Here is a 26,064-nt window from a genome sequence, read left to right on the forward strand (position 1 = left end):
TACGTTACGTACTCGATCAAACCACCTCACACCACACATTGTCCTCAAACATCTCATTTCCAGCACATCCATCCTCCTGCGCACAACTCTATCCATAGTCCACACCTCGCAACCATACAACATTGTTGGAACCACTATTCCTTCAAACATACCCATTTTTGCTTTCCGAGATAATGTTCTCGACTTCCACACATTCTTCAAGGCTCCCAGAATTTTCGCCCCCTCCCCTACCCTATGATCCACTTCCACTTCCATGGTTCTATCCGCTGCCAGATCCACTCCCAGATATCTAAAACACTTCACTTCCTCCAGTTTTTCTCCATTCAAACTCACCTCCCAATTGACTTGACCCTCAACCCTACTGTACCTAATAACCTTGCTCTTATTCACATTTACTCTTAACTTTCTTCTTTCACACACTTTACCAAACTCAGTCACCAGCTTCTGCAGTTTCTCACATGAATCAGCCACCAGCGCAGTATCATCAGCGAACAACAACTGACTCACTTCCCAAGCTCTTTCATCCCCAACAGACTTCATACTTGCCCCTCTTTCCAAAACTCTTGCATTCACCTCCCTAACCACCCCATCCATAAACAAATTAAACAACCATGGAGACATCACACACCCCTGCCGCAAACCTATATATATATTTTCTTTCTTTCAAACTATTCGCCATTTCCCGCGTTAGCGAGGTAGCGTTAGGAACAGAGGACTGGGCCTTTTTTGGAATATCCTCACCTGGCCCCCTCTGTTCCTTCTTTTGGAAAATTATATATATATATATTATATTATTATATTTTTATTATACTTTGTTGCTGTCTCCCGCGTTTGCGAGGTAGCGCAGGGAAACAGACGAAAGAAATGGCCCAACCCCCCCCATACACATGTATATACATACGTCCACACACGCAAATATACATACCTACACAGCTTTCCATAGCTTACCCCAAACGCTTCACATGCCTTGATTCAATCCACTGACAGCACGTCAACCCCGGTATACCACATCGCTCCAATTCACTCTATTCCTTGCCCTCCTTTCACCCTCCTGCATGTTCAGGCCCCGATCACACAAAATCTTTTTCACTCCATCTTTCCACCTCCAATTTGGTCTCCCTCTTCTCCTTGTTCCCTCCACCTCCGACACATATATCCTCTTTGTCAATCTTTCCTCACTCATCCTCTCCATGTGCCCAAACCACTTCAAAACACCCTCTTCTGCTCTCTCAACCACGCTCTTTTTATTTCCACACATCTCTCTTACCCTTACGTTACTCACTCGATCAAACCACCTCACACCACACATTGTCCTCAAACATCTCATTTCCAGCACATCCATCCTCCTGGGCACAACTCTATCCATAGCCCACGCCTCGCAACCATACAACATTGTTGGAACCACTATTCCTTCAAACATACCCATTTTTGCTTTCCGAGATAATGTTCTCGACTTCCACACATTCTTCAAGGCCCCCAGAATTTTCGCCCCCTCCCCCACCCTATGATCCACTTCCGCTTCCATGGTTCCATCCGCTGCCAGATCCACTCCCAGATATCTAAAACACTTCACTTCCTCCAGTTTTTCTCCATTCAAACTCACCTCCCAATTGACTTGACCCTCAACCCTACTGTACCTAATAACCTTGCTCTTATTCACATTTACTCTTAACTTTCTTCTTCCACACACTTTACCAAACTCAGTCACCAGCTTCTGCAGTTTCTCACATGAATCAGCCACCAGCGCTGTATCATCAGCGAACAACAACTGACTCACTTCCCAAGCTCTCTCATCCCCAACAGACTTCATACTTGCCCCTCTTTCCAAAACTCTTGCATTTACCTCCCTAACAACCCCATCCATAAACAAATTAAACAACCATGGAGACATCACACACCCCTGCCGCAAACCTACATTCACTGAGAACCAATCACTTTCCTCTCTTCCTACACGTACACATGCCTTACATCCTCGATAAAAACTTTTCACTGCTTCTAACAACTTACCTCCCACACCATATATTCTTAATACCTTCCACAGAGCATCTCTATCAACTCTATCATATGCCTTCTCCAGATCCATAAATGCTACATACAAATCCATTTGCTTTTCTAAGTATTTCTCACATACATTCTTCAAAGCAAACACCTGATCCACACATCCTCTACCACTTCTGAAACCACACTGCTCTTCCCCAATCTGATGCTCTGTACATGCCTTCACCCTCTCAATCAATACCCTCCCATATGATTTACCAGGAATACTCAACAAACTTATACCTCTGTAATTTGAGCACTCACTCTTATCCCCTTTGCCTTTGTACAATGGCACTATGCACGCATTCCGCCAATCCTCAGGCACCTCACCATGAGTCATACATACATTAGATAACCTTACCAACCAGTCAACAATACAGTCACCCCCTTTTTTAAAAAATTCCACTGCAATACCATCCAAACCTGCTGCCTTGCCGGCTTTCATCTTCCGCAAAGCTTTCACTACCTCTTCTCTGTTTACCAAATCATTTTCCCTAACCCTCTCACTTTGCACACCACCTCGACCAAAACACCCTATATCTGCCACTCTATCATCAAACACATTCAACAAACCTTCAAAATACTCACTCCATCTCCTTCTCACATCACCACTACTTGTTATCACCTCCCCATTTGCGCCCTTCACTGAAGTTCCCATTTGCTCCCTTGTCTTACGCACTTTATTTACCTCCTTTCAGAACATCTTTTTATTCTCCCTAAAATTTAATGATACTCTCTCACCCCAACTCTCATTTGCCCTTTTTTTCACCTCTTGCACCTTTCTCTTGACCTCCTGTCTCTTTCTTTTATACATCTCCCACTCAATTGCATTCTTTCTCCCCTATCCCTGGGGATAGGGGAGAAAGAATACTTCCCACGTGTTCCCTGCGTGTCGTAGAAGGTGACTAAAAGGGGAAGGAGCGGGGGGCTGGAAATCCTCCCCTCTTAATTTTTTTTTTTTTTTTTTTTTTTTTTTTTTTTAAATTTTCCAAAAGAAGGAACAGAGAAGGGGGCCAGGTGAGTATACTCCCTCAGAGGCCCAGTCCTCTGTTCTTGAAGCTACCTCGCTAACGCGGGAAATGGCGAATAGTTTGAAAGAAAGAGCTTGGGAAGTGAGTCAGTTGTTGTTCGCTGATGATACAGCGCTGGTGGCTGATTCATGTGAGAAACTGCAGAAGCTGGTGACTGAGTTTGGTAAAGTGTGTGGAAGAAGAAAGTTGAGAGTAAATGTGAATAAGAGCAAGGTTATTAGGTACAGTAGGGGTGAGGGTCAAGTCAATTGGGAGGTGAGTTTGAATGGAGAAAAACTGGAGGAAGTGAAGTGTTTTAGATATCTGGGAGTGGATCTGTCAGCGGATGGAACCATGGAAGCGGAAGTGGATCATAGGGTGGGGGAGGGGGCGAAAATTTTGGGAGCCTTGAAAAATGTGTGGAAGTCGAGAACACTATCTCGGAAAGCAAAAATGGGTATGTTTGAGGGAATAGTGGTTCTAACAATGTTGTATGGTTGCGAGGCGTGGGCTATGGATAGAGATGTGCGCAGGAGGATGGATGTGCTGGAAATGAGATGTTTGAGGACAATGTGTGGTGTGAGGTGGTTTGATCGAGTAAGTAACGTAAGGGTAAGAGAGATGTGTGGAAATAAAAAGAGCGTGGTTGAGAGAGCAGAAGAGGGTGTTTTGAAATGGTTTGGGCACATGGAGAGAATGAGTGAGGAGAGATTGACCAAGAGGATATATGTGTCGGAGGTGGAGGGAACGAGGAGAAGAGGGAGACCAAATTGGAGGTGGAAAGATGGAGTGAAAAAGATTTTGTGTGATCGGGGCCTGAACATGCAGGAGGGTGAAAGGAGGGCAAGAAATAGAGTGAATTGGAGTCATGTGGTATACAGGGGTTGACGTGCTGTCAGTGGATTGAAGCAAGGCATGTGAAGCGTCTGGGGTAAACCATGGAAAGCTGTGTAGGTATGTATATTTGCGTGTGTGGACGTGTGTATGTACATGTGTATGGGGGGGGGGGGGGTTGGGCCATTTCTTTCGTCTGTTTCCTTGCGCTACCTCGCAAACGCGGGAGACGGCGACAAAGTATAAAAAAAAAAAAAAAATATATATATATATATATATATATATATATATGGAGAGGATGAGTGAGGAAAGATTGACCAAGAGGATATATGTGTCAGAGGTGGAGGGAACAAGAAGAGGGAGACCAAATTGGAGGTGGAAAGATGGAGTGAAAAAGATTTTGTGTGATCGGGGCCTGAACATGCAGGAGGGTGAAAGGAGGGCAAGGAATAGAGTGAATTGGAGTGATGTGGTATACCGGGGTTGACGTGCTGTAAGTGGATTGAAGCAGGGCATATGAAGCGTCTGGGGTAAACCATGGAAAGCTGTGTAGGTATGTATATTTGCGTGTGTGGACGTATGTATATACATGTGTATGGGGGGGGGTTGGGCCATTTCTTTCGTCTGTTTCCTTGCGCTACCTCGCAAACGCGGGAGACAGCGACAAAGTAAAAAAAAAATATATATATATATATATATATATATATATATATATATATATATATGTATATATATGTATATATATATATATATATATATATATATATATATATATATATATATCCCTGGGGACATGGGAGAAAGAATACTTCCCACGTATTCCCTGCGTGTTGTAGAAGGCGACTAAAAGGGGAGGGAGCGGGGGGCTGGAAATCCTCCCCTCTCGTTTTTTTTTTTTTTTTTAATTTTCCAAAAGAAGGAACAGAGAATTGGGCCAGGTGAGGGTATTCCCTCAAAGGCCCAGTCTTCTATTCTTAACGCTACCTCGCTAATGCGGGAAATGGCGAATAGTTTGAAAAAGAAAATATATATATATATATATGGATTTGTATATAGCATTTATGGATCTGGAGAAGGCATATGATAGAGTTGATAGAGATGCTCTGTGGAAGGTATTAAGAATATATGGTGTGGGAGGTAAGTTGTTAGAAGCAGTGAAAAGTTTTTATCGAGGATGTAAGGCATGTGTACGTGTAGGAAGAGAGGAAAGTGATTGGTTCTCAGTGAATGTAGGTTTGCGGCAGGGGTGTGTGATGTCTCCATGGTTGTTTAATTTGTTTATGGGTGGGGTTGTTAGGGAGGTGAATGAAAGAGGGGCAAGTATGAAGTCTGTTGGGGATGAGAGAGCATGGGAAGTGAGTCAGTTGTTGTTCGCTGATGATACAGCACTGGTGGCTGATTCATGTGAGAAACTGCAGAAGCTGGTGACTGAGTTTGGTAGTGTGTGAAAGAGGAAAGTTAAGAGTAAATGTGAATACGAGCAAGGTTATTAGGTACAGTAGGGTTGAGGGTCAAGTCAATTGGGAGATAAGTTTGAATGGAGAAAAACTGGAGGAAGTAAAGTGTTTTAGATATCAGGGAGTGGATCTGGCAGCGGATGGAACCATGGAAGCGGAAGTGAATCATAGGGTGGAGGAGGCGGCGAAAATTCTGGGAGCCTTGAAGAATGTGTGGAAGTCGAGAACATTATTTCTGAAAGCAAAAATGGGTATGTTTGAAGGAATAGTGGTTCCAACAATGTTGTATGGTTGTGAGGCGTGGGCTATGGATAGAGTTGTGCGCAGGAGGATGGATGTGCTGGAAATGAGATGTTTGAGGACAATGTGTGGTGTGAGGTGGTTTGATCGAGTAAGTAACGTAAGGGTAAGAGAGATGTGTGGAAATAAAAAGAGCGTGGTTGAGAGAGCAGAAGAGGGTGTTTTGAAATGGTTTGTTCACGTGGAGAGAATGAGTGAGGAAAGATTGACCATGAGGATATATGTGTCGGAGGTGGAGGGAACGAGGAGAAGAGGGAGACCAAATTTTAGGTGGAAAGATGGAGTGAAAAAGATTTTGTGTGATCGGGGCCTGAACATGCAGGAGGGTGAAAGGAGGGCAAGGAATAGAGTGAATTGGATCGATGTGGTATACCTGGGTTGACATGCTGTCAGTGGATTGAATCGGGGCATGTGAAGCGTCTGGGGTAAACCGTGGATAGCTGTGTAGGTATGTATATTTGCGTGTGTGGACGTATGTATATACATGTGTATGGGGGTGGGTTGGGCCATTTCTTTAGTCTGTTTCCTTGCGTTACCTCGCAAACGCAGGAGACAGCGACAAAGCAAAAAAAAAAAGAAAAATATATGTATATATATATATATATATATATATATATATATATATATATATATATATATACACATATATATATATACATATATATATATATACATATATATATATATATACATATATATACACATATACATATATATATATATATATATATATATATATATATATATATATATATATACACATGTACATACACACGTCCACACACGCAAATATACATACCTACACAGCTTTCCATGGTTTACCCCAGACGCTTCACATGCCTTGATTCAATCCACTGACAGCACGTCAAACCCTGTATACCACATCGCTCCAATTCACTCTATTCCTTGCCCTCCTTTCACCCTCCTGCATGTTCAGGCCCCGATCACACAAAATCTTTTTCACTCCATCTTTCCACCTCCAATTTGGTCTCCCTCTTCTCCTCGTTCCCTCCACCTCCGACACATATATCCTCTTGGTCAATCTTTCCTCACTCATTCTCTCCATGTGCCCAAACCATTTCAAAACACCCTCTTCTGCTCTCTCAACCACGCTCTTTTTATTTCCACACATCTCTCTTACCCTTACGTTACTTACTCGATCAAACCACCTCACACCACACATTGTCCTCAAACATCTCATTTCCAGCACATCCATCCTCCTGCGCACAACTCTATCCATAGCCCACGCCTCGCAACCATACAACATTGTTGGAACCACTATTCCTTCAAACATACCCATTTTTGCTTTCCGAGATAATGTTCTCGACTTCCACACATTTTTCAAGGCTCCCAAAATTTTCGCCCCCTCCCCCACCCTATGATCCACTTCCACTTCCATGGTTCCATCCGCTGACAGATCCACTCCCAGATATCTAAAACACTTCACTTCCTCCAGTTTTTCTCCATTCAAACTCACCTCCCAATTGACTTGACCCTCAACCCTACTGTACCTAATAACCTTGCTCTTATTCACATTTACTCTTAACTTTCTTCTTCCACACACTTTACCAAACTCAGTCACCAGCTTCTGCAGTTTCTCACATGAATCAGCCACCAGCGCTGTATCATCAGCGAACAACAACTGACTCACTTCCCAAGCTCTCTCATCCCCAACAGACTTCATACTTGCCCCTCTTTCCAGGACTCTTGCATTTACCTCCCTAACAACCCCATCCATAAACAAATTAAACAACCATGGAGACATCACACACCCCTGCCGCAAACCTACATTCACTGAGAACCAATCACTTTCCTCTCTTCCTACACGTACACGTACACGTACATGTGTATGGGGGGGGGGGGTTGGGCCATTTCTTTCGTCTGTTTCCTTGCGCTACCTCGCAAACGCGGGAGACAGCGACAAAGTATATAAAAAAAAAAAAAAAAAATATATATATATATATATATATATATATATATATATATATATATATATATATATATATATATATATATATGTTGCGGGGATAGGGGAGAAAGAATACTTCCCACGTATTCCCTGCGTGTCGTAGAAGGCGACTAAAAGGGAAGGGAGCGGGGGGCTGGAAATCCTCCTCTCTCATTTTTTTATTTTAATTTTCCAAAAGAAGGAACAGAGAAGGGGGCCAGGTGAGGGTATTCCCTCAAAGGCCCAGTCCTCTGTTCTTAACGCTACCTCGCTATCGCGGGAAATGGCGAATAGTATGAAAAAAAAAAAAAAAAAAATATGTTGTGGAAGATGAAAGCCGGCAAGGCAGCAGGTTTGGATGGTATTGCAGTGGAATTTGTTAAAAAAAGGGGGTGACTGTATTATTGACCGGTTGGTAAGATTATTTAATGTATGTATGACTCATGGTGAGGTGCCTGAGGATTGGCAGAATGCGTGCATAGTGCCATTGTACAAAGGCAAAGGGGATAAGAGTGAGTGCTCAAATTACAGAGGTATAAGTTTGTTGAGTATTCCTGGTAAATTATATGGGAGGGTATTGTTTGAGAGGGTGAAGGCATGTACAGAGCATCAGATTGGGGAAGAGCAGTGTGGTTTCAGAAGTGGTAGAGGATGTGTGGATCAGGTGTTTGCTTCGAAGAATGTATGAGAAATACTTAGAAAAGCAAATGGATTTGTATGTAGCATTTATGGATCTGGAGAAGGCATATGATAGAGTTGATAGAGATGCTCTGTGGAAGGTATTAAGAATATATGGTTTGGGAGGCAAGTTGTTAGAAGCAGTGAAGTTTTTATCGAGGATGTAAGGCGTGTGTACGTGTAGGAAGAGAGGAAAGTGATTGGTTCTCAGTGAATGTAGGTTTGCGGCAGGGGTGTGTGATGTCTCCATGGTTGTTTAATTTGTTTATGGATGGGGTTGTTAGGGAGGTGAATGCAAGAGTTTTGGAAAGAGGGGCAAGTATGAAGTCTGTTGTGGATGAGAGAGCTTGGGAAGTGAGTCAGTTGTTGTTCGCTGATGATACAGCACTGGTGGCTGATTCATGTGAGAAACTGCAGAAGGTGGTGACTGAGTTTGGTAAAGTGTGTGAAAGAAGAAAGTTAAGAGTAAATTTGAATAAGAGCAAGGTTATTAGGTACAGTAGGGTTGAGGGTCAAGTCAATTGGGAGGTAAGTTTGAATGGAGAAAAACTGGAGGAAGTAAAGTGTTATAGATATCTGGGAGTGGATCTGGCAGCGGATGGAACCATGGAAGTGGAAGTGGATCATAGGGTGGGGGAGGGGGCAAAAATCCTGGGAGCCTTGGAGAATGTGTGGAAGTCGAGAACATTATCTCTGAAAGCAAAAATGGGTATGTTTGAAGGAATAGTGGTTCCAACAATGTTGTATGGTTGCGAGGCGTGGGCTATGGATAGAGTTGTGCGCAGGAGGATAGATGTGCTGGAAATGAGATGTTTGAGGACAATATGTGGTGTGAGGTGGTTTGATCGAGTAAGTAACGTAAGGGTAAGAGAGATGTGTGGAAATAAAAAGAGCGTGGTTGAGAGAGCAGAAGAGGGTGTTTTGAAATGGTTTGTTCACATGGAGAGAATGAGTGAGGAAAGATTGACCAAGAGGATATATGTGTTGGAGGTGGAGGGAACGAGGAGAAGTGGGAGACCAAATTTTAGGTGGAAAGATGGAGTGAAAAAGATTTTGTGTGATCGGGGCCTGAACATGCAGGAGGGTGAAAGGAGGGAGGGCAAGGAATAGAGTGAATTGGATTGATGTGGTATACCGGGGTTGACGTGCTGTCAGTGGATTAAAACAGGGCATGTGAAGCGTCTGGGGTAAACCATGGAAAGTTGTGTAGGTATGTATATTTGCATGTGTGGACGTATGTATATACATGTGTATGGGGGTGGGTTGGGCCAATTCTTTTGTCTGTTTCCTTGCGCTACCTCGCAAACGCGGGAGACAGCGGCAAAAAAAAAATTATATATATATACATATATATATATATATATATATATATATATATATATATTTTTTTTTTTTTTTTTTTTTTTATACTTTGTCGCTGTCTCCCGCGTTTGCGAGGTAGCGCAAGGAAACAGACGAAAGAAATGCCCCCCCCCCCCCATACACATGTACATACACACGTCCACACACGCAAATATACATACCTACACAGCTTTCCATGGTTTACCCCAGACGCTTCACATGCCTTGCTTCAATCCACTGACAGCACGTCAACCCCTGTATACCACATGACTCCACTTCACTCTATTTCTTGCCCTCCTTTCACCCTCCTGCATGTTCAGGCCCCGATCACACAAAATCTTTTTCACTCCATCTTTCCACCTCCAATTTGGTCTCCCTCTTCTCCTCGTTCCCTCCACCTCCGACACATATATCCTCTTGGTCAATCTCTCCTCACTCATTCTCTCCATGTGCCCAAACCATTTCAAAACACCCTCTTCTGCTCTCTCAACCACGCTCTTTTTATTTCCACACATCTCTCTCACCCTTACGTTACTTACTCGATCAAACCACCTCACACCACACATTGTCCTCAAACATCTCATTTCCAGCACATCCATCCTCCTGCGCACATCTCTATCCATAGCCCACGCCTCGCAACCATACAACATTGTTGGAACCACTATTCCCTCAAACATACCCATTTTTGCTTTCCGAGATAGTGTTCTCGACTTCCACACATTTTTCAAGGCTCCCAAAATTTTCGCCCCCTCCCCCACCCTATGATCCACTTCCGCTTCCATGGTTCCATCCGCTGACAGATCCACTCCCAGATATCTAAAACACTTCACTTCCTCCAGTTTTTCTCCATTCAAACTCACCTCCCAATTGACTTGACCCTCACCCCTACTGTACCTAATAACCTTGCTCTTATTCACATTTACTCTCAACTTTCTTCTTCCACACACTTTACCAAACTCAGTCACCAGCTTCTGCAGTTTCTCACATGAATCAGCCACCAGCGCTGTATCATCAGCGAACAACAACTGACTCACTTCCCAAGCTCTCTCATCCCCAACAGACTTCATACTTGCCCCTCTTTCCAGGACTCTTGCATTTACCTCCCTTACAACCCCATCCATAAACAAATTAAACAACCATGGAGACATCACACACCCCTGCCGCAAACCTACATTCACTGAGAACCAATCACTTTCCTCTCTTCCTACACGTACACATGCCTTACATCCTCGATAAAAACTTTTCACTGCTTCTAACAACTTGCCTCCCACACCATATATTCTTAATACCTTCCACAGAGCATCTCTATCAACTCTATCATATGCCTTCTCCAGATCCATAAATGCTACATACAAATCCATTTGCTTTTCTAAGTATTTCTCACATACATTCTTCAAAGCAAACACCTGATCCACACATCCTCTACCACTTCTGAAACCGCACTGCTCTTCCCCAATCTGATGCTCTGTACATGCCTTCACCCTCTCAATCAATACCCTACCATATAATTTACCAGGAATACTCAACAAACTTATACCTCTGTAATTTGAGCACTCACTCTTATCCCCTTTGCCTTTGTACAATGGCACTATGCACGCATTCCGCCAATCCTCAGGCACCTCACCATGAGTCATACATACATTAAATAACCTTACCAACCAGTCAACAATACAGTCACCCCCTTTCTTAATAAATTCCACTGCAATACCATCCAAACCTGCTGCCTTGCCGGCTTTCATCTTCCGCAAAGCTTTTACTACCTCTTCTCTGTTTACCAAATCATTTTCCCTAACCCTCTCACTTTGCACACCACCTCGACCAAAACACCCTATATCTGCCACTCTGTCATCAGACACATATATATATATATATATATAAGTAGGAGAGATGGCCAGAGAGCGTTATTGGATTACGTGTTAATTGACAGGCGCTCGAAAGAGAGACTTTTGGATGTTAATGTGCTGAGAGGTGCAACTGGAGGGATGTCTGATCATTATCTTTTGGAGGCTAAGGTGAAGATTTGTATGGGTTTTCAGAAAAGAAGAGTGAATGTTGGGGTGAAGAGGGTGGTGAGAGTAAGTGAGCTTGGGAAGGAGAATTGTGTGAGGAAGTACCAGGAGAGACTGAGTACAGAATGGAAAAATGTGAGAACAATGGAAGTAAGGGGAGTGGGGGAGGAATGGGATGTATTTAGGGAATCAGTGATGGATTGCGCAAAAGATGCTTGTGGCATGAGAAGAGTGGGAGGTGGGTTGATTAGAAAGGGTAGTGAGTGGTGGGATGAAGAAGTAAGATTATTAGTGAAAGAGAAGAGAGAGGCATTTGGACGATTTTTGCAGGGAAAAAATGCAATTGAGTGTGAGGTGTATAAGAGAAAGAGACAGAAGGTGAAGAGAAAGGTGCAAGAGGTGAAAAAGAGGGCAAATGAGAGTTGGGGTGAGAGAGTATCATTAAATTTTAGGGAGAATAAAAAGATGTTCTGGAAGGAGGTAAATAAAGTGCGTAAGACAAGGGAGCAGATGAGAACTTCTGTGAAGGGTGCTAATGGGGAGGTGATAACAAGTAGTGGTGATGTGAGAAGGACATGTAGTGAGTATTTTGAAGGTTTGATGAGTGTGTTTGATGATAGAGTGGCAGATATAGGGTGTTTTGGTCGAGGTGGTGTGCAAAGTGAGAGGGTTAGGGAAAATGATTTGGTAAACAGAGAAGAGGTAGTAAAAGCTTTGCGGAAGATGAAAGCCAGCAAGGCAGCAGGTTTGGATGGTATTGCAGTGGAATCTATTTAAAAAGGGGGTGACTGTATTATTGACTGGTTGGTAAGGTTATTTAATGTATGTATGACTCATGGTGAGGTGCCTGAGGATTGGCAGAATGCGTGCATAGTGCCATTGTACAAAGGCAAAGGGGATAAGAGTGAGTGCTCAAATTACAGAGGTATAAGTTTGTTGTATGTAGCATTTATGGATCTGGAGAAGGCATATGATAGAGGTGATAGAGATGCTCTGTGGAAGGTATTAAGAATATATGGTGTGGGAGGCAAGTTGTTAGAAGCAGTGAAAAGTTTTTATCGAGGATGTAAGGCATGTGTACGTGTAGGAAGAGAGGAAAGTGATTGGTTCTCAATGAATGTAGGTTTGCGGCAGGGGTGTGTGATGTCTCCATGGTTGTTTAATTTGTTTATGGATGGGGTTGTTAGGGAGGTGAATGCAAGAGTTTTGGAAAGAGGGGCAAGTATGAAGTCTGTTGGGGATGAGAGAGCTTGGGAAGTGAGTCAGTTGTTGTTCGCTGATGATACAGCGCTGGTGGCTGATTCTTTTGAGAAACTGCAGAAGGTGGTGACTGAGTTTGGTAAAGTGTGTGAAAGAAGAAAGTTAAGAGTAAATGTGAATAAGAGCAAGGTTATTAGGTACAGTAGGGTTGAGGGTCAAGTCAATTGGGAGGTGAGTTTGAATGGAGAAAAACTGGAGAAGTGAAGTGTTCTAGATATCTGGGAGTGGATCTGGCAGCGGATGGAACCATGGAAGCGGAAGTGGATCATAGGGTGGGGGAGGGGGCGAAAATTCTGGGAGCCTTGAAGAATGTGTGGAAGTCGAGAACATTATCTCGGAAAGCAAAAATGGGTATGTTTGAAGGAATAGTGGTTCCAACAATGTTGTATGGTTGCGAGGCGTGGGCTATGGATAGAGTTGTGCGCAGGAGGATGGTTGTGCTGGAAATGAGATGTTTGAGGACAATGTGTGGAAATAAAAAGAGCGTTGTTGAGAGAGCAGAAGAGGGTGTTTTGAAATGGTTTGGGCACATGGAGAGAATGAGTGAGGAAAGATTGACCAAGAGGATATATGTGTTGGAGGTGGAGGGAACGAGGAGAAGAGGGAGACCAAATTTTAGGTTTAAAGATGGAGTGAAAAAGATTTTGTGTGATCAGGGCCTGAACATGCAGGAGGGTGAAAGGAGGGCAAGGAATAGAGTGAATTGGAGCGATGTGGTATACCGGGGTTGACGTGCTGTCAGTGGATTGAATCAAGGCATGTGAAGCGTCTGGGGTAAACCGTGGAAAGCTGTGTAGGTATGTATATTTTGCGTGTGTGGACGTATGTATATACATGTGTATGGGGGTGGGTTGGGCCATTTCTTTCGTCTGTTTCCTTGCGCTACCTTGCAAACGCGGGAGACAGCGACAAAGTATAAAAAAAAAAAAAAAAAAAAAAATATATATATATATATATATATATATATATATATATATATATATATATATATATATATATATATTATCCCTGGGGATAGGGGAGAAAGAATACTTCCCACGTATTCCCTGCGTGTCGTAGAAGGCGACTAAAAGGGGAGGGAGCGGGTGGCTGGAAATCCTCCCCTCTCGTTTTTTTCAATTTTCCAAAAGAAGGAACAGAGAAGGGGGCCAGGTGAGGATGTTCCCTCAAAGGCCCATTCCTCTGTTCTTAACGCTACCTCGCTGACGTGGGAAATGGCGAATAGTACGAAAGAAGAAAGAAAATATATATATTTATTATTATTATTTTTTTTATTATACTTTGTCGCTGTCTCCCGCGTTTGCGAGGTAGCGCAAGGAAAAAGACGAAAGAAATGGCCCAACCCCCCCCCCCCATACACATGTATATACATACGTCCACACACGCAAATATACATACCTACACAGCTTTCCATGGTTTACCCCAGACGCTTCACATGCCTTGATTGAATCCACTGACAGCACGTCAACCCCAGTATACCACATCGCTCCAATTCACTCTATTCCTTGCCCTCCTTTCACCCTCCTGCATGTTCAGGCCCCGATCACACAAAATCTTTTTCACTCCATCTTTCCACCTCTAATTTGGTCTCCCTCTTCTCCTCGTTCCCTCCACCTCCGACACATATATCCTCTTGGTCAATCTTTCCTCACTCATTCTCTCCATGTGCCCAAACCACTTCAAAACACCCTCTTCTGCTCTTTCCCACGCTCTTTTTATTTCCACACATCTCTCTTACCCTTACGTTACTTACTCGATCAAACCACCTCACACCACACATTGTCCTCAAACATCTCATTTCCAGCACATCCATCCTCCTGCGCACATCTCTATCCATAGCCCACGCCTCGCAACCATACAACATTGTTGGAACCACTATTCCCTCAAACATACCCATTTTTGCTTTCCGAGATAATGTTCTCGACTTCCACACATTTTTCAAGGCTCCCAAAATTTTCGCCCCCTCCCCCACCCTATGATCCACTTCCGCTTCCATGGTTCCATCCGCTGACAGATCCACTCCCAGATATCTAAAACACTTCACTTCCTCCAGTTTTTCTCCATTCAAACTCACCTCCCAATTGACTTGACCCTCAACCCTACTGTACCTAATAACCTTGCTCTTATTCACATTTACTCTCAACTTTCTTCTTCCACACACTTTACCAAACTCAGTCACCAGCTTCTGCAGTTTCTCACATGAATCAGCCACCAGCGCTGTATCATCAGCGAACAACAACTGACTCACTTCCCAAGCTCTCTCATCCCCAACAGACTTCATACTTGCCCCTCTTTCCAGGACTCTTGCATTTACCTCCCTAACAACCCCATCCATAAACAAATTAAACAACCATGGAGACATCACACACCCCTGCCGCAAACCTACATTCACTGAGAACCAATCACTTTCCTCTCTTCCTACACGTACACATGCCTTACATCCTCGATAAAAACTTTTCACTGCTTCTAACAACTTGCCTCCCACACCATATATTCTTAATACCTTCCACAGAGCATCTCTATCAACTCTATCATATGCCTTCTCCAGATCCATAAATGCTACATACAAATCCATTTGCTTTTCTAAGTATTTCTCACATACATTCTTCAAAGCAAACACCTGATCCACACATCCTCTACCACTTCTGAAACCGCACTGCTCTTCCCCAATCTGATGCTCTGTACATGCCTTCACCCTCTCAATCAATACCCTCCCATATAATTTACCAGGAATACTCAACAAAAATTTATCCTCTGTAATTTGAGCACTCACTCTTATCCCCTTTGCCTTTGTACAATGGGACTATGCACGCATTCCCCCAATCCTTTAGGGACCTTTACCATGGTCATACATACATTAAATAACCTTACAACCAGTCAACAATACAGTCACCCCTTTTAATAAATTCCACTGCAATACCATCCAAACCTGCTGCCTTGCCGGCTTTTTATTTTTCCGCAAAGCTTTTACTACCTCTTCTCTGTTTACAAAACATTTTCCCTAAACCCTCTCACTTTGCACACCACCTCGACCAAAACACCCTATATTTTGCCACTCTGTCATCAGGGCACATTATATATATATATATAAGTAGGAGAGTGGCCAGAGAGCGTTATTGGATTACGTGTTAATTGACAGGCGCTCGAAAAGAGGGCTTTTGGATGTTAAGTGCTGAGAGGTGCAACTGGAGGGATGTCTGATCATTATCTTTTGGAGGCTAAGGTGAAGATTTGTATGGGTTTTCAGAAAAGAAGAGTGAATGTTGGGGTGAAGAGGGTGGTGAGAGTAAGTGAGCTTGGGAAGGAGAATTGTGTGAGGAAGTACCAGGAGAGACTGAGTACAGAATGGAAAAATGTGAGAACAATGGAAGTAAGTGGAGTGGGGGAGGAATGGGATGTATTTAGGGAATCAGTGATGGATTGCGCAAAAGATGCTTGTGGCATGAGAAGAGTGGGAGGTGGGTTGATTAGAAAGGGTAGTGAGTGGTGGGATGAAGAAGTAAGATTATTAGTGAAAGAGAAGAGAGAGGCATTTGGACGATTTTTGCAGGGATAAAATGCAATTGAGTGTGAGGTGTATAAGAGAAAGAGACAGAAGGTGAAGAGAAAGGTGCAAGAGGTGAAAAAGAGGGCAAATGAGAGTTGGGGTGAGAGAGTATCATTAAATTTTAGGGAGAATAAAAAGATGTTCTGGAAGGAGGTAAATAAAGTGCGTAAGACAAGGGAGCAGATGAGAACTTCTGTGAAGGGTGCTAATGGGGAGGTGATAACAAGTAGTGGTGATGTGAGAAGGACATGTAGTGAGTATTTTGAAGGTTTGATGAGTGTGTTTGATGATAGAGTGGCAGATATAGGGTGTTTTGGTCAAGGTGGTGTGCAAAGTGAGAGGGTTAGGGAAAATGATTTGGTAAACAGAGAAGAGGTAGTAAAAGCTTTGCGGAAGATGAAAGCCAGCAAGGCAGCAGGTTTGGATGGTATTGCAGTGGAATCTATTTAAAAAGGGGGTGACTGTATTATTGACTGGTTGGTAAGGTTATTTAATGTATGTATGACTCATGGTGAGGTGCCTGAGGATTGGCAGAATGCGTGCATAGTGCCATTGTACAAAGGCAAAGGGGATAAGAGTGAGTGCTCAAATTACAGAGGTATAAGTTTGTTGTATGTAGCATTTATGGATCTGGAGAAGGCATATGATAGAGTTGATAGAGATGCTCTGTGGAAGGTATTAAGAATATATGGTGTGGGAGGCAAGTTGTTAGAAGCAGTGAAAAGTTTTTATCGAGGATGTAAGGCATGTGTACGTGTAGGAAGAGAGGAAAGTGATTGGTTCTCAATGAATGTAGGTTTGCGGCAGGGGTGTGTGATGTCTCCATGGTTGTTTAATTTGTTTATGGATGGGGTTGTTAGGGAGGTGAATGCAAGAGTTTTGGAAAGAGGGGCAAGTATGAAGTCTGTTGGGGATGAGAGAGCTTGGGAAGTGAGTCAGTTGTTGTTCGCTGATGATACAGCGCTGGTGGCTGATTCTTGTGAGAAACTGCAGAAGGTGGTGACTGAGTTTGGTAAAGTGTGTGAAAGAAGAAAGTTAAGAGTAAATGTGAATAAGAGCAAGGTTATTAGGTACAGTAGGGTTGAGGGTCAAGTCAATTGGGAGGTGAGTTTGAATGGAGAAAAACTGGAGGAAGTGAAGTGTTCTAGATATCTGGGAGTGGATCTGGCAGCGGATGGAACCATGGAAGCGGAAGTGGATCATAGGGTGGGGGAGGGGGCGAAAATTCTGGGAGCCTTGAAGAATGTGTGGAAGTCGAGAACATTATCTCGGAAAGCAAAAATGGGTATGTTTGAAGGAATAGTGGTTCCAACAATGTTGTATGGTTGCGAGGCGTGGGCTATGGATAGAGTTGTGCGCAGGAGGATGGTTGTGCTGGAAATGAGATGTTTGAGGACAATGTGTGGTGTGAGGTGGTTTGATCTAGTAAGTAACGTAAGGGTAAGAGAGATGTGTGGAAATAAAAAGAGCGTTGTTGAGAGAGCAGAAGAGGGTGTTTTGAAATGGTTTGGGCACATGGAGAGAATGAGTGAGGAAAGATTGACCAAGAGGATATATGTGTTGGAGGTGGAGGGAACGAGGAGAAGAGGGAGACCAAATTTTAGGTTTAAAGATGGAGTGAAAAAGATTTTGTGTGATCAGGGCCTGAACATGCAGGAGGGTGAAAGGAGGGCAAGGAATAGAGTGAATTGGAGCGATGTGGTATACCGGGGTTGACGTGCTGTCAGTGGATTGAATCAAGGCATGTGAAGCGTCTGGGGTAAACCGTGGAAAGCTGTGTAGGTATGTATATTTTGCGTGTGTGGACGTATGTATATACATGTGTATGGGGGTGGGTTGGGCCATTTCTTTCGTCTGTTTCCTTGCGCTACCTTGCAAACGCGGGAGACAGCGACAAAGTATAAAAAAAAAAAAAAAAAAAAAAAAAAAAATATATATAAATATATATATATATATATATATATATATATATATATATATATATATTATCCCTGGGGATAGGGGAGAAAGAATACTTCCCACGTATTCCCTGCGTGTCGTAGAAGGCGACTAAAAGGGAAGGGAGCGGGGGGCTGGAAATCCTCCCCTCTCTTTTTTTTTTTTTCCTGCAAAAGAAGGAACAGAGAAGGGGGCCAGGTGAGGATATTCCCTCAAAGGCCCAGTCCTCTGTTCTTAGCGCTACCTCGCTAATGCGGGAAATGACGAATAGTATGAAAAAAAAAAAATATATATATATATATATATATATATATATATATATATATATATATATTTATTATTATTATTTTTTTTATTATACTTTGTCGCTGTCTCCCGCGTTTGCGAGGTAGCGCAAGGAAAAAGACGAAAGAAATGGCCCAACCCCCCCCCATACACATGTATATACATACGTCCACACACGCAAATATACATACCTACACAGCTTTCCATGGTTTACCCCAGACGCTTCACATGCCTTGATTGAATCCACTGACAGCACGTCAACCCCAGTATACCACATCGCTCCAATTCACTCTATTCCTTGCCCTCCTTTCACCCTCCTGCATGTTCAGGCCCCGATCACACAAAATCTTTTTCACTCCATCTTTCCACCTCTAATTTGGTCTCCCTCTTCTCCTCGTTCCCTCCACCTCCGACACATATATCCTCTTGGTCAATCTTTCCTCACTCATTCTCTCCATGTGCCCAAACCACTTCAAAACACCCTCTTCTGCTCTTTCAACCACGCTCTCAACATCTCATTTCCAGCACATCCATCCTCCTGCGCACAACTCTATCCATAGCCCACGCCTCGCAACCATACAACATTGTTGGAATCACTATTCCTTCAAACATACCCATTTTTGCTTTCCGAGATAATGTTCTCGACTTCCACACATTCTTCAAGGCCCCCAGAATTTTCGCCCCCTCCCCCACCCTATGATCCACTTCTGCTTCCATGGTTCCATCCGCTGCCAGATACACTCCCAGATATCTAGAACACTTCACTTCCTCCAGTTTTTCTCCATTCAAACTCACCTCCCAATTGACTTGACCCTCAACCCTATTGTACCTAATAACCTTGCTCTTATTCACATTTACTCTTAACTTTCTTCTTCCACACACTTTACCAAACTCAGTCACCAGCTTCTGCAGTTTCTCACATGAATCAGCCACCAGCGCTGTATCATCAGCGAACAACAACTGACTCACTTCCCAAGCTCCCTCATCCCCAACTGACTTCATACTTATATTATATTTATTTATTAATTTATTTTGCTTTGTCGCTGTCCCCTGTGTTTGCGAGGTAGCGCAAGGAAACAGACGAAAGAAATGGCCCAACCCACCCCCATACACATGTACATACATACATGTCCACTCACACAAATATACATACCTATACATCTCCATGTACACATATATATACAAACACAGACATTTTTTTTTTTTTTTTTTTTTTTTTTTTATACTTTGTCGCTGTCTCCCGCGTTTGCGAGGTAGCGCAAGGAAACAGACGAAAGAAATGGCCCAACCCCCCCCCCCCATACACATGTACATACACACGTCCACACACGCAAATATACATACCTACACAGCTTTCCATGGTTTACCCCAGACGCTTCACATGCCTTGATTCAATCCACTGACAGCACGTCAACCCCTGTATACCACATCGCTCCAATTCACTCTATTCCTTGCCCTCCTTTCACCCTCCTGCATGTTCAGGCCCCGATCACACAAAATCTTTTTCACTCCATCTTTCCACCTCCAATTTGGTCTCCCTCTTCTCCTCGTTCCCTCCACCTCCGACACATATATCCTCTTGGTCAATCTTTCCTCACTCATTCTCTCTATGTGCCCAAACCATTTCAAAACACCCTCTTCTGCTCTCTCAACCACGCTCTTTTTATTTCCACACATCTCTCTTACCCTTATATTACTTACTCGATCAAACCACCTCACACCACATATTGTCCTCAAACATCTCATTTCTAGCACATCCACCCTCCTGCGCACAACTCTATCCATATCCCACGCCTTGCAACCATACAACATTATTGGAACCACTATTCCTTCAAACATAGCCATTTTTGCTTTTGGAGATAATGTTTTCGACTTCCACACATTCTTCAAGTCCCACAGTGAATGTAGGTTTGCAGCAGGGGTGTGTGATGTCTCCATGGTTGTTTAATTTGTTTATGGATGGGGTTGTTAGGGAGGTGAATGCAAGAGTTTTGGAAAGAGGGGCAAGTATGCAGTCTGTTGGGGATGAGAGAGCTTTGGAAGTGAGTTAGTTGTTGTTCGCTGATGATACAGTGCTGTTGGCTGATTCATGTGAGAAACTGCAGAAGCTGGTGACTGAGTTTGGTAAAGTGTGTGAAAGAAGAAAGTTAAGAGTAAATGTGAATACGAGAAAGGTTATTAGGTACAGTAGGGTTGAGGGTCAAGTCAATTGGGAGGTAAGTTTGAATGGAGAAAAACTGGAGGAAGTAAAGTGTTTTAGGTATCTGGGAGTGGATCTATATATTATAGATAGATAGATAGATAGATAGATAGATATATGATTATTTTTAAAGGTAATGTAAGAAAGCATTCTATGTAATTTTCTTTTTTTTTTTTTAAAAGGAGCATAATATTTCAAAATTAAGCAGCCAGTGGAATCAATACCATTTGTATGTCTTTATCAGCTGGGTAAATAAGCTGAGTGAGAATGGAGAGAGGAAAATCACGCGTTTCGTTCTAGTCATGAAAATTTATGGAAATATTTGTAGTGAACATCAAAAAGAAATATATAACGAAGTAATTGAGTTACTGGGGGGAGGGCGGAGTTTTTAAATTATATGCTGTAATCCAAGGCTGTTAATTGACCAGTAGAGAAAATGATGGAATAAATAACTGTATAAAGCAATTTTGGCAGAAAATGCAATGAAGTTCGTAGATAAGGCAACATACAGAGAAGGTAAAAAAGATCATAATTATGTGATGCTGGTTAAAATAGTGGTATCGTAATTATTAAATATGAAAATTGGAATGTATTTAAAAGATTAGCACGTCACATGAAATATATAAAGTGAAGCGTAGCAGTGCCAGACTATGTGCATTGATAATCATGATTTAAGGTTATTTGTAGACTTCATGAATGTGAATCGTATGTGTAACTTATTTGCAGATAAGACGAAACTAGATGAGGTGGATGAAGAAATTGATTTAAGTCTAAACAGTGATAATATATAAACGAAAGACAGGAACCTTAAGCATACAATGACATTGAATTTCAAGGCAACCTAGCAAGAAACTAGCAAATTCAAGGAATCCTAGCAGAATATCAAGGCTTCCTAGCAAGAAGCTTGGCCAGGATTTGAAGATAGCTTAGCTGGATATCAAGGCACCCAGTCAAGAAGCCTAGCCAAAATTTCAAGACAGCCTAGCAAAGCAAAAGTAGAGAATAACAAAGTACTAGTAACAACAAAAGCCAAGGATGAAATAGAGGCAATTGGGAGAAGAAAGTGGATTAAGGAAAAGTCCTGATAAAGGAGAGGTAGGTACAATTGATGATGATTTCAATGATGTGTGTAAACATTACCTAGGGGAAAGTGCAAATTTAATCATAACCCAAGTACGCTATTACTTTGGAAGTTTAAATGAAAAAGACTGCATGAAAAATGAGTGAGAGTTCATGCATCCTATAGTATGCAGACATTTTGTTAAACTTTGATGAGTGTAAGTTGGCTAGCAGTTGCTGATTCTTGCATTAACCTGAGATATCAAAAGTCTGGTAAGAACTGTACACAGGGAGGAATGAATTATCTTTGAAAACCTTTAGTAAATGAAAGTGAGTGGATGACACTGAGCACAAGAATAGGTACACAGGAGGTTTAAAAGGAAGACATGACGGTATATCTTGGAGAATAAGTAAATATGAGAACAGGACAGGGAATCTGAGAGATCACTGAAATAGCAGAAACAGAACATTTAGACATATGTAAAGCACATTAAGGAAATCTGTTATTGATAGTAAAATGTGCATTGATATTTTTTTTTGTAAGATATCATAGGTTGAGGCATCACAATGTTTTATATAACAAATCTAAAAGTACGTGCTTTCTTTGTGTTTAATTCAGTGCTTTATGGGTGCTTATCATTTATAAAACACTTTAAAATTTGGAAAGTAATTTAAAAGTTCAGTACTTCAAAAATTTTTGATTTTTATTTCTGAGAAAGATACATTTTTTTTTTTTTTTTATACCTCGTCGCTGTCTCCCGCGGTTGCGAGGTAGCGCAAGGAAACAGACGAAAGAAATGGCCCAACCCACCCCCATACACATGTATATACTTACGTCCACACACGCAAATATACATACCTACACAGCTTTCCATGGTTTACCCCAGACGCTTCACATGCCTTGATTCAATCCACTGACGTGGACCCCGGTATACCACATCGCTCCAATTCACTCTATTCCTTGCCCTCCTTTCACCCTCCTGCATGTTCAGGCCCCGATCACACAAAATCCTTTTCACTCCATCTTTCCACCTCCAATTTGGTCTCCCTCTTCTCCTCGTTCCCTCCACCTCCGACACATATATCCTCTTGGTCAATCTTTCCTCACTCATTCTCTCCATGTGCCCAAACCATTTCAAAACACCCTCTTCTGCTCTCTCAACCACGCTCTTTTTATTTCCACACATCTCTCTTACCCTTACGTTACTTACTCGATCAAACCACCTCACACCACACATTGTCCTCAAACATCTCATTTCCAGCACCTCCATCCTCCTGCGCACAACTCTATCCATAGCCCACGCCTCGCAACCATACAACATTGTTGGAACCACTATTCCTTCAAACATACCCATTTTTGCTTTCCGAGATAATGTTCTTGACTTCCACACATTTTTCAAGGCTCCCAAAATTTTCGCCCCCTCCCCCACCCTATGATCCACTTCCGCTTCCATGGTTCCATCCGCTGACAGATCCACTCCCAGATATCTAAAACACTTCACTACCTCCAGTTTTTCTCCATTCAAACTCACCTCCCAATTGACTTGACCCTCAACCCTACTGTACCTAATAACCTTGCTCTTATTCACATTTACTCTTAACTTTCTTCTTCCACACACTTTACCAAACTCCGTCACCAGCTTCTGCAGTTTCTCACATGAATCAGCCACCAGCGCTGTATCATCAGCGAACAACAACTGACTCACTTCCCAAGCTCTCTCATCCCCAACAGACTTCATACTTGCCCCTCTTTCCAAGACTCTTGCATTTACCTCCCTAACAACCCCATCCATAAACAAATTAAACAACCATGGAGACATCACACACCCCTGCCGCAAACCTACATTCACTGAGAACCAATCACTTTCCTGTCTTCCTACACGTACACATGCCTTACATCCTCGATAAAAACTTTTCACTGCTTCTAACAACTTGCCTCCCACACCATATATTCTTAATACCTTCCACAGAGCATCTCTATCAACTCTATCATATGCCTTCTCCAGATCCATAAATGCTACATACAAATCCATTTGCTTTTCTAAGTATTTCTCACATACATTCTTCAAAGCAAACACCTGATCCACACATCCTCTACCACTTCTGAAACCACACTGCTCTTCCCCAATCTGATGCTCTGTACCTGCCTTCACCCTCTCAGTCAATACCCTCCCATATAATTTACCAGGAATACTCAACAAACTTATACCTCTGTAATTTGAGCACTCACTCTTATCCCCTTAGCCTTTGTACAATGGCACTATGCACGCATTCCGCCAATCCTCAGGCACCTCACCATGAGTCATACATACATTAAATAACCTTACCAACCAGTCAACAATACAGTCACCCCCTTTTTTAATAAATTCCACTGCAATACCATCCAAACCTGCTGCCTTGCCGGCTTTCATCTTCCGCAAAGCTTTTACTACCTCTTCTCTGTTTACCAAATCATTTTCCCTAACCCTCTCACTTTGCACACCACCTCGACCCAAACACCCTATATCTGCCACTCTGTCATCAGACACATTCAACAAACCTTCAAAATACTCATTCCATCTCCTTCTCACATCACCACTACTTGTTATCACCTCCCCATTTACGCTCTTCACTGAAGTTCCCATTTGCTCCCTTGTCTTACGCACCCTATTTACCTCCTTCCAGAACATCTTTTTATTCTCCCTAAAATTTACTGATAGTCTCTCACCCCAACTCTCATTTGCCCTTTTTTTCACCTCTTGTACCTTTCTCTTGACCTCCTGTCTCTTTCTTTTATACTTCTCCCACTCAATTGCATTTTTTCCCTGCAAAAATCGTCCAAATGCCTCTCTCCTCTCTTTCACTAATACTCTTACTTCTTCATCCCACCACTCACTACCCTTTCTAAACAGCCCACCTCCCACTCTTCTCATGCCACAAGCATCTTTCGCGCAATCCATCACTGATTCCCTAAATACATCCCATTCCTCCCCCACTCCCCTTACTTCCATTGTTCTCACCTTTTTCCATTCTGTTCTCAGTCTCTCCTGATACTTCCTCACACAGGTCTCCTTCCCAAGCTCACTTACTCTCACCACCTTCTTCACCCCAACATTCACTCTTCTTTTCTGAAAACCCATACTAATCTTCACCTTAGCCTCCACAAGATAATGATCAGACATCCCTCCAGTTGCACCTCTCAGCACATTGACATCCAAAAGTCTCTCTTTCGCACATTTTGTTGATATGATAAATAGTAAGTTTAGTTTTTGTCACATACAAGACGTTGCTGAAGAATAAAGACTATTGTTAGCATTCTATTCAAATAAACATATGGAATAGACACACCATTGGTGTTGAAAACAAACAACAATGTATACATATATATATATGTGTGTGTGGAAATAAAAAGAGCATGGTTGAGAGAGCAGAAGAGGGTGTTTTGAAATGGTTTGGGCACATGGAGAGAATGAGTGAGGAAAGATTGACCAAGAGGATATATGTGTCGGAGGTGGAGGGAACGAGGAGAAGTGGGAGACCAAATTGGAGGTGGAAAGATGGAGTGAAAAAGATTTTATGTGATCAGGGCCTGAACATGCAGGAGGGTGAAAGGAGGGCAAGGAATAGAGTGAATTGGATCGATGTGGTATACTGGGGTTGACGTGGTGTCAGTGGATTGAATCAGGGCATGTGAAGTGTCTGTGGTAAACCATGGAAAGTTGTGTGGGGCCTGGATGTGGAAAGGGAGCTGTGGTTTCGGGCATTATTGCGTGGCAGCTAGAGACTGAGTGTGAACGAATGGGGCCTTTGTTGTTTTTTCCTAGAGCTACCTCGCACACATGAGGGGGGAGGGGGAAGGTATTCCATGTGTGGCGAGGTGGTGATGGGAGTGAATGGGGGCAGACAGTGTGAATTGTGTGCATGGGTATATATGTATGTGTCTGTGTATGTATATATATATGTGTATATTGAGATGTATAGGTATGTATATTTGTGTGTGTGGACGTGTGTGTGTATACATTGTGTATGGGGGTGGGTTTGGCCATTTCTTTCGTCTGTTTCCTTGCGCTACCTTGCAAGCGTGGGACACAGCGACAAAGCAAAATGAATGATAAATATATATATATATATATATATATATATATATATATATATATATATATATATATCTTTCTTTTTTCT

The 26,064-nt window shown here is 42.6% G+C and overlaps 1 protein-coding gene across 22 annotated transcripts in view; it reads left to right on the forward strand.

Annotated features, from left to right (window-relative positions):
• The window catches only part of LOC139746769 (heterogeneous nuclear ribonucleoprotein R-like), a 559,781-nt gene that overhangs the window by 72,378 nt on the left and 461,339 nt on the right, over positions 1-26,064 (forward strand). For 5 of the 22 annotated variants that reach the window (XM_071658287.1, XM_071658286.1, XM_071658297.1 and 2 more), the window contains one exon: positions 21,571-21,939. The exons of the other annotated variants lie outside the window; for them this stretch is intronic. The gene's annotated coding sequence lies outside the window, so the exon portion shown is untranslated. The remainder of the gene's footprint in view (positions 1-21,570; positions 21,940-26,064) is intronic. 22 annotated transcript variants of the gene reach the window in all.

Source organism: Panulirus ornatus, chromosome 66 (genome assembly GCF_036320965.1).
Source record: "Panulirus ornatus isolate Po-2019 chromosome 66, ASM3632096v1, whole genome shotgun sequence".
Classification (NCBI taxonomy): domain Eukaryota; kingdom Metazoa; phylum Arthropoda; class Malacostraca; order Decapoda; family Palinuridae; genus Panulirus; species Panulirus ornatus.